We start from the raw sequence: 8,343 nt of genomic DNA, 5'->3' as shown, positions 1-8,343 counted from the left end.
AAAAGCTTCTTGTTAGGCCCAGCGCACACAGAGCGAGTGTTCTGCAACTAGAGTCGGCAACCAGTTGCGTGTGCAACTAGTTTGCAACTGAAACAAAACTTCTGTCCGCACACGTCAACGGGTCAGTTGTGAATCAGTTGCGTCTAATGTGCAATTAGTGGAGTATTTTGTAGGCCTATTACGCTGTGTTTTTTTGGCATTTCCTTGACCATTTGTGCTTACCATGTCATCAGACTCAGACGAAGAGGATGTCGTTAACTACTATCTTTATCGAAGGCGGCGAAGGACACAAAGAGAGCATTGGGTCCATCCTTATTTAAGAAATAATGTGAACTCTAGGCTATTTGTAGCAGCTAGAGAATTGTCTCAGTCGGATAGGAAGTTTAAATCTTTTTACCGAATAACAAAAGATTCGTTTTTGGAACTAACAAGACTGGTTGGCCCTTCCTTGGAGAAGATGGACACACACACGAGGGAATGTATTCCAGCACAGGAAAGATTAATTATCACTCTGAGGTAAGTTTAATAAGTCAACTTTATTGTTTTTTAAAATTACATAAGAATAAAAATATCCACATAAGAAAAAAATACATAAGAAATTACCATTGAGTACTTATATTTACATGTTTGAGCTATTAAGACCTTGAGAAAAAGCGTTATAAATATCTGCAGTTTGAATATTTACATCAGACATGTGAGTCAAGTCTATTTGCGACTCTCTTGAGTCGGACATCGTCGGTGAGGTGAGGATGGTGAGGCCTGATGAGGACCGTGGCTGCTGCTGATGGTGTCCCGAGAGACTTATATCATCAATCACTCTCAACACCTGTCGCTTGAAAAGTTTTATTTGCGAATCACTTAATTCTTCTAATTCAGGAATCAAGCTGAGCAGGAACATCTTGATCCCCTGCTGTCGATCAATATTCTGATTGGTATCGGCCTCAAGTTTTGATAGTAGCTTTGCCTTTTTTACACTAAAGTACTCCGCTACCGTTTGGTCTGCTATGGTCGCAGCACTTTTGGATTTTCTCTTAGGGATTTGAGAAGTAGGCCTATTACTTGATGTTGAACTTGTGGATTGTATTTCCACTGCCTGTTGGGGACTATCTAAAATTGAGGGACACATTTCTGGGGAAAATTGGTCTACGTCTGTAGGATCGATTTCCAACTGAATGGGGTCATCAATTTGGGTTTCAGAACCTTCATTTTCAGGAACTGTAGACTGGGTATTGCTGGGTGATGGAGGCAAGTTTCCCGGAGAGGGGGGAGTAACTGTTTTTTATGAATGGCAGACAAAACTGCATGGCATTTTCCAAGTAGTATGCCTTTTTCTTCCCCCAAGAACCACTAGGGGAAGGTTTCATTCTTCTCATAAAGACGGTTCGTAGATTTCTCCACTTCTATTTGCAATCTTGCACTGAAACAAAAACAGAGAAAATATTATCAAAAAATAAAATCTTTTCTTTAGGTAAACCCTATTAAAATTTCATAATTTAAATAGGTTTCACCTAACCTATGGTTTTTTCTGTTGCAGGTATTTGGGAACTGGTGAAACATTTGTGGCAGTGTCCTTATATTTTGCAAGAGGCGAGAGTACAGTTAAAAAAATTATCAAGGAAACCTCAGAAGCTATCTGGAACATACTGAGGGATATTTACATGCCTGTTCCTACTCAAGATTTGTTGAAACACATTGCTGATCGTTTTGAGCTGCTATGGAACCTTCGAAATTGCATTGGAGCACTGGACGGTAAGCACATAAGAATTGAAAAGTTTCCACATACTGGATCTGAAAACTTCAATTACAAGAACTTCCACTCAACTGTACTTTTGGCATGTTGTGATGCAGATGGGCTCTTTACAATTATTGAGCCAGGTTATGCTGGGCGTAACAATGATGGAGGCATTTTCAAAGCAAGCTCAATGATGAGTCAGCGGCCGAGCAGTACATATCGGAGAGCGCGTTATCTTATCTGGACGTAGCTGTAGAGCTTTATTTTAGCGTGAATTGTGCTGTTTGCTGTCATAGGTCTTTTTCTGTAGAGTGTTATTTTGGTTTTTGCCTAGTAAGGTATTGTGGATTTAGCCGATTGTTGTCAATAGTTTTTTATTTATATAAAATGTCGTCGTGCGGTGTGTGCTCGAAGAAACTTGGTGCCAATCAAATAAAAATTAAATGTGAAGACTGCTCACGTGTCTTTCACGGCCAGTGTGTAAAGATGAGTAAAGTGGACATAGACACTTTATTATCTGAGAACGTTACATGGAGGTGTGAGCCGTGTCAGTCAACAAGACGGAAGAGTATGAGACTGGAGTCACAAGCGGCCGCGGGTGAGCTAAACATCGACGATGTAATGAAGGTTTTGCGTGAGATGAGAGCAGAACAAGCCAAGATCGTAGCTGATTTTAATAAATCGCACGAAGCCCTATACGAGACACTGGAGAGGAATACCGACGCAGTGAATGCACAAACCTCGAGGATGGAGGAAGTACTGAAAAAGTACGAAGAATTAGCAACTGAAAACAGAATGCTTAAAAAGAAGGTTTCTACACTCGAAGGGAGGCTCGAAGAGGCGGAACAGTACTCCCGAAGAAACACTATCGAAATTCAAGGCGTCCCTGAGGAATCGAGGCGGGAATCTCAAGAGCAAACAATCGAGCTAATTAAAAAGGTTGGATCAGGACTGGGCTACGCAATCGATAGTTTCTATGATCGATGCTTGCCACAGACTTAAATATAAAACCGATTCTACTAAACCAGCTGGCATTGTGGTGAGGTTTGTACGTCGTATAGACAAAGAAGCCTTGATGCAGAAGAAGCGTGAAAAACGCGACTTTTTCTACTCGACATATGGGGATGGCGGAGGACAAGCCGGTCTTCATAAATGAATCCCTGACCCGCACCAGAAGAATCCTTTTCGCCAAGGCAAGAGAACTTAAGAAGAACAAAGGATTCAAGTTTTTGTGGCAGCGAGGAGGAAACATCTTTTTGCGTAAGTGTGAGGAGGACGACGCCATCGCAATCACCTGCCAAGCGGATCTTGACAAACTTCAGTGAGTTCAACAGCGCCCTTTTCTGTTTTGATATATTTTTTGTATGTGGTTTTATCTGTTTATTGAGAAAAGAGATTTAATTTTATTAGTTTCATACTCTGGTGAATTATGTTATTCTGTTAATATTAAGTCTTAATTTTACAATTTGGCATTTTACTGTTATTAGGAACGGCGATAACGTATTGTAAGTCGAAATAATTTTCTAAACAATTTTATGTTTATGAATATGTTTTATTCTTGTATTTTTATGTTACGCATATATTCAATGTCATTATAATTGAAAAACATCGTACCAAACAACATTTTGGAGGAAAAAGGAAACAATCTAATAATTGTCCATCAGAATATAAGAAGCATGAGGAAAAATTTCGACTTATTCATATTAGAAATATTTTCATGCAAACCTTTACCAGATATTATTATTTTAACTGAAATTTGGATTTATGAACATGAAAAAGATTTATACAGTTTACCTAATTTTACTATGATTGGAAATTATAACGAACATTACAGGGCTGGTGGAGTAATGATTTATATTAGAGTTGAAACTATAGAAGGTGTAAGTGTTTCTTCGGAGAAAATATTGTCTGCGGACATTCTAAAGTTTTCCTTTTTGGCTTATAAACAACGTTTTTCTGTATTGGCAGTGTATAGATTACATGAATCGAGTGTAGTAAATTTTCTCAATGAATTTGAACAATACCTTGACCGTTATTGTAATAAAAGAATAAATTCAAATTTTTTTATAATTGGAGACATTAATATTGATATTTTAAAAGATGATTTGAATACAGATAATTATAAAAATTTTATTGTCAAGTTATGGGTTTGAATCTGTTATAAATGAACCCACAAGAACAGTCCGTAGTGCGGATGACTTGCACGTCGTTTCAAGCACATGCTTAGATCACGTCTATACACGAATATTGGATAAGAGCAGATTGTGTGTCTTGGGGAGCGTTGTTGAAGCGGGTATAACCGACCACAGCCTGTGTGTGGTGCGCGTGCAGGGGCAGGCCGGACCTGTCGTGAACGCGTCCACTGCCACCGTAGCGGCCGTGGCACGTCGCATTGACTATCAGCTGTTGCACGGCCGGCTTGAAAATGCGGATTGGACAGCTGTTTACAACTGCATTGACGCGTCTCTTGCTTATGACACATTTGTAAACGTTTTTAAAATGTATGTCGAACAATGTTATATTAAAACAACACACATAAATAAGGGAATGAAAAAGATTAAACCGTGGGTGACAGACAAACTAATAAAGAGGATTAAACTTAAAAAATATTTATTTAAAATAGCTAAACGGAATCCAAGCAATGAAAAATTAAGAACAAATTTTATACGGTACAGAAATATTCTGCAGTTTGATATAAATCAAACAAAACAAAGTTATTACAGAGAATTGTTCCAAAATTGCAAAGGTGACAGTAAAGCGACGTGGAAAGCTGTAAATGAAGTTACCGGGCAAGGGGATAAAGGGAGAGAAACATATGCGCTAGAAATAAATAATGTTATTGAACGAGATCCTTTCATTAAAGCCAATCAGTTTAATTCATATTTTTTGGGGGTTGTTAGAGATTTGATTTCTTTAGAGGAAAACTTTATTGATACCTTTCCTCAAAATATCGTACATTTTTTTAAGGAAAAAATAGAGTTATCGTCTATGTTCTTTGAACCCGTTACAATGTATGAGCTAGAAAAGATTGTAAGTTCGTTAAAAATAAATAAATCGCCTGGAATTGATGGTTTAAGTACTAACCTAATTAAAAACGTATTTTCAAAAATTTCAGACGTTCTTTTATTTTTGATAAATTTAAGTTTAACAAGTGGCATTTTCCCAAATCAATTGAAGGAAGCAGTTGTGGTGCCTTTACATAAAAAAGGCCCTAGTACTAAGTGCAGCAACCATAGGCCTGTGTCCCTTCTCTCGACCTTCTCCAAAATATTTGAAAAGGTAGTTAAGCAGAGACTGGTTAAATATCTTTCAAAAACTGAGTTTTTAAGTAAAAATCAATTTGGGTTCAGAAATGGGTGTAGTACAGAATCTGCTTTGTTACATTTTATGAGCAAGGTAGAGCATGGGATGAATGATAATAAAAAAGTAAGTGGGATATTTTTGGATATAAAGAAAGCATTTGATACGGTAAATCATGAAATATTATTAAATAAAATGTATAATTGTGGAATTAGAGGTGTCGTGTATGACTGGTTTTGCAGCTATTTAAAATCGAGAAAACAGAGGGTTAGAATAAATGGACTTTTGAGTGATTTTGGGGAAATTGAGCACGGAGTCCCACAGGGATCGGTTTTTGGGCCCGATTTTGTTTTTGATTTACATAAATGATCTTTGCAATGCTAAGTTCAAAGGATATGTTACATCATTTGCTGACGACACTGCCTTGTGTTATATTGAAAATAGTCGTGACGATGTAGAGCAGCATATCAATTTCGATCTGATATTGTTGAGGTGGTGGTTCCAAGTAAATAAGATGGTGCTCAGTCCAGAGAAAACAAATTATATACATTTTAGCCTAAGGGGAGAAAAAACAACTCAAAATCCGTTAGTGTACAGATGTTTAAACTGCTTAGAGGTTCCAACGTTTTGTGATGATTTTTGTTTCAAAATTAGGGGGGTTGATACTATTAAGTATCTGGGGAATCGTATTAGATAGGGAACTAAATTGGAAACCACATATAGCAATTTTGAAGGGAAAATTGATGAATCAACTTCGTATTTATAATTTTTCTTAGACAATTATGCCCATCAGACGTACTTCGCACGGTTTACTTTTCTTTAATTCATAGTAGGCTTGATTACGCTCTCTCCTGCTGGGGCGGAACGTATATCACAAATTTAGGAACATTAATAACAATACAAAAGATTTTTATAAGACAAATGACCAAAGCTAATTTTAGGGAACATTCTTATCCCTTATTTGTAAGCATGAACATATTACCCCTTCGTTATATGTACATTTATAAAGTATTAAAATTGTTTTATATGAGAAGTGGTAATGCTCTGAAAAATGTAAATAAAGCAGAAATGAGATTAAGAAATGCAAATAATTTTTGTGTACCAAAGCCTCAAAAAACACATTTTACAAAATTTTTTTCTTTTATAGCTCCGAGGACATATAATTTACTGCCGGAATTAGTCAAAAATAGTAGGAACATAAATATATTTTCTAAAAAAATTAGAGTATGGTTGATAGGTCAAAATGATATTGAGTATATGTTTAAGATAATAAATTAGTGTATGGTTAGTCTTATCTGCTAAGTAATAAATCTATTTAAATAGACACGGTAGAGCATTATAAAAAAATTATTTGTAATATAATATTTAATGTTACATGTATAAAGCCTAACATTTTAATATTGTAAGTCATGCATAAATCCTTTTTATTTAATACAGCACAATAGTTATAATAAATTTAAACTTTGAAACATACCTAATAGTACATTATTTACTACATAAGCTACAATAACTCATTTTTATAATTTCATTCTTGCTCGTTTCCGCAATTTTTATTTTTTTACCCTTTTTGTATATAGTATCCCCAACACAGGCACAGCCTTATGGGGTACCTAAATTTCCCTTATTGTATAAATTTATTGGCCTAATTATTGGTTTAAAAAAAGAAAGAAAAACCTAAAAGGATGTAATCTGCTTATTGTATTTTATTACTCTAAGTACATAAAGTAGAAATAAAATAAGTGGAAAACATTTTTTTTGTATTTTTTATTTACTGCTATTGTAAATACGTTATGTAATAGTATTATTTATTATTAAGCACTGGCAATAATATTTGTTTGTAATATCCAGTTTGTTATTTTGGGGAAATAAATGATTTATTATTATTATTATATTATTATTATTATTATAATTCTGGATGACGCATGATGATAATATCCCCTTTCCATCACCATTGCGGTATGATGAAAAAAACATACCGTTCCCATACTACTTCGTAGGAGACGAAGCTTTCCCACTGACTCGGAACCTTATGAGGCCTTTTTCAGGTAAAACACTGGACAATGTTAAACGGATATTTAACTATAGATTGAGCCGAGGAAGGAAAACCATTGAATGTGTGTTTGGAATGGCAGCAGAAAAGTTTGCAGTCTTAAACGGGCTAATACGATGTCGTGATTCTTCAACAGTAAATAGCATAGTGAGATCAGCTTGCATCCTACATAACTTTGTTCGTAAGCAGGAAGGAGCTGAGTACAGGCCTCAAGGCTTATCTCAACCTGAAAATCTACGTCAACGTCCGACCGGTATTGAAACAAGAGACTTGGTGGTAAACGATGGATCATCAGCAATTGCTCTGAGGAATTATCTGACAAATCATTTCCTTTCTGCAACTTTACCGTGGCAGTGGAAAGCAGCAGTGTAACTACCCTGACTTAAGCTAAAATTACAGAAACTATACAATAGATTTGTGATGGATACAAACAAATTAACGAAAAATGTGGTTATTTATAAACTGATGGTATGATTATCACTTTAGTAATGTTATTAGGTTACTAATTTAATTTATGAAGATTACTGTAAGATTCAACGTAAAACATTCATCCGTTCAAAAATTATTGTGCCTGTAAAATTGAACTTAAAACATTCATCCGTTCAAAAATTATTGTGCCTAACACCGATTTGTACTCAAATTGAATCTAATAAGTAACAATTTCGCTGAAAAATATAAAATAAAACATTTTCTTACCTGTCATATTTACTTCAGTGGCCACTTCTTTCCATGCTTTCTCCGATACATCTTTCCGTGCATAGTCTGGGAGTTTGTAATTGTAAAGTGCTTCATGCTTCTCCACTGCTCCAACTAGCTTAATGTTTAGTTCTTGGTCACCCATAGTGAAATTAACAATATGCGGCCGTCAAAACACCAACAAAACACCCCGTGATCACGTGTGACTGAAGTCTGCAACGCAACTGCAACCGCGGGCCCACGGTTGCAAGCGACTGGTTTCAGACTGGTTTGAGATCGTCAAAAACCGGTCTCGCCGTGTGCGTCTCCCCACTCTAATACATTGCCGAGGTCACCAAAAAGTTGCGCGCCAAACTGGTTTGCAACTGTAGTTGCAAAGCAGTTGCTCTGTGTGCGCTGGGCCTTAGTGACATTGGTTTTCTGCCGTGTTTCTGAGAAACGTATTTCCCATTAATAAACCATGATATCTTGACTGTGAAACTGGAGTAGTAGCATATATCAATACTAACTATTTCTAAAATGATTAGTATAAATAAGATATTGTTATAATACTTTTTAATTTATT

At 35.9% G+C, this 8,343-nt stretch overlaps 1 pseudogene; it reads right to left on the bottom strand.

Moving 5' to 3' along the window:
* Window positions 1-1,208: 1,208 nt before the first annotated feature.
* On the bottom strand, window positions 1,209-8,048 carry LOC124370867 (annotated as a pseudogene).
* Window positions 8,049-8,343: the final 295 nt, after the last annotated feature.

This window comes from Homalodisca vitripennis, unplaced genomic scaffold (genome assembly GCF_021130785.1).
Source record: "Homalodisca vitripennis isolate AUS2020 unplaced genomic scaffold, UT_GWSS_2.1 ScUCBcl_603;HRSCAF=2987, whole genome shotgun sequence".
Taxonomy (NCBI): domain Eukaryota; kingdom Metazoa; phylum Arthropoda; class Insecta; order Hemiptera; family Cicadellidae; genus Homalodisca; species Homalodisca vitripennis.
This window is presented reverse-complemented; position numbering and strand designations above follow the sequence as displayed.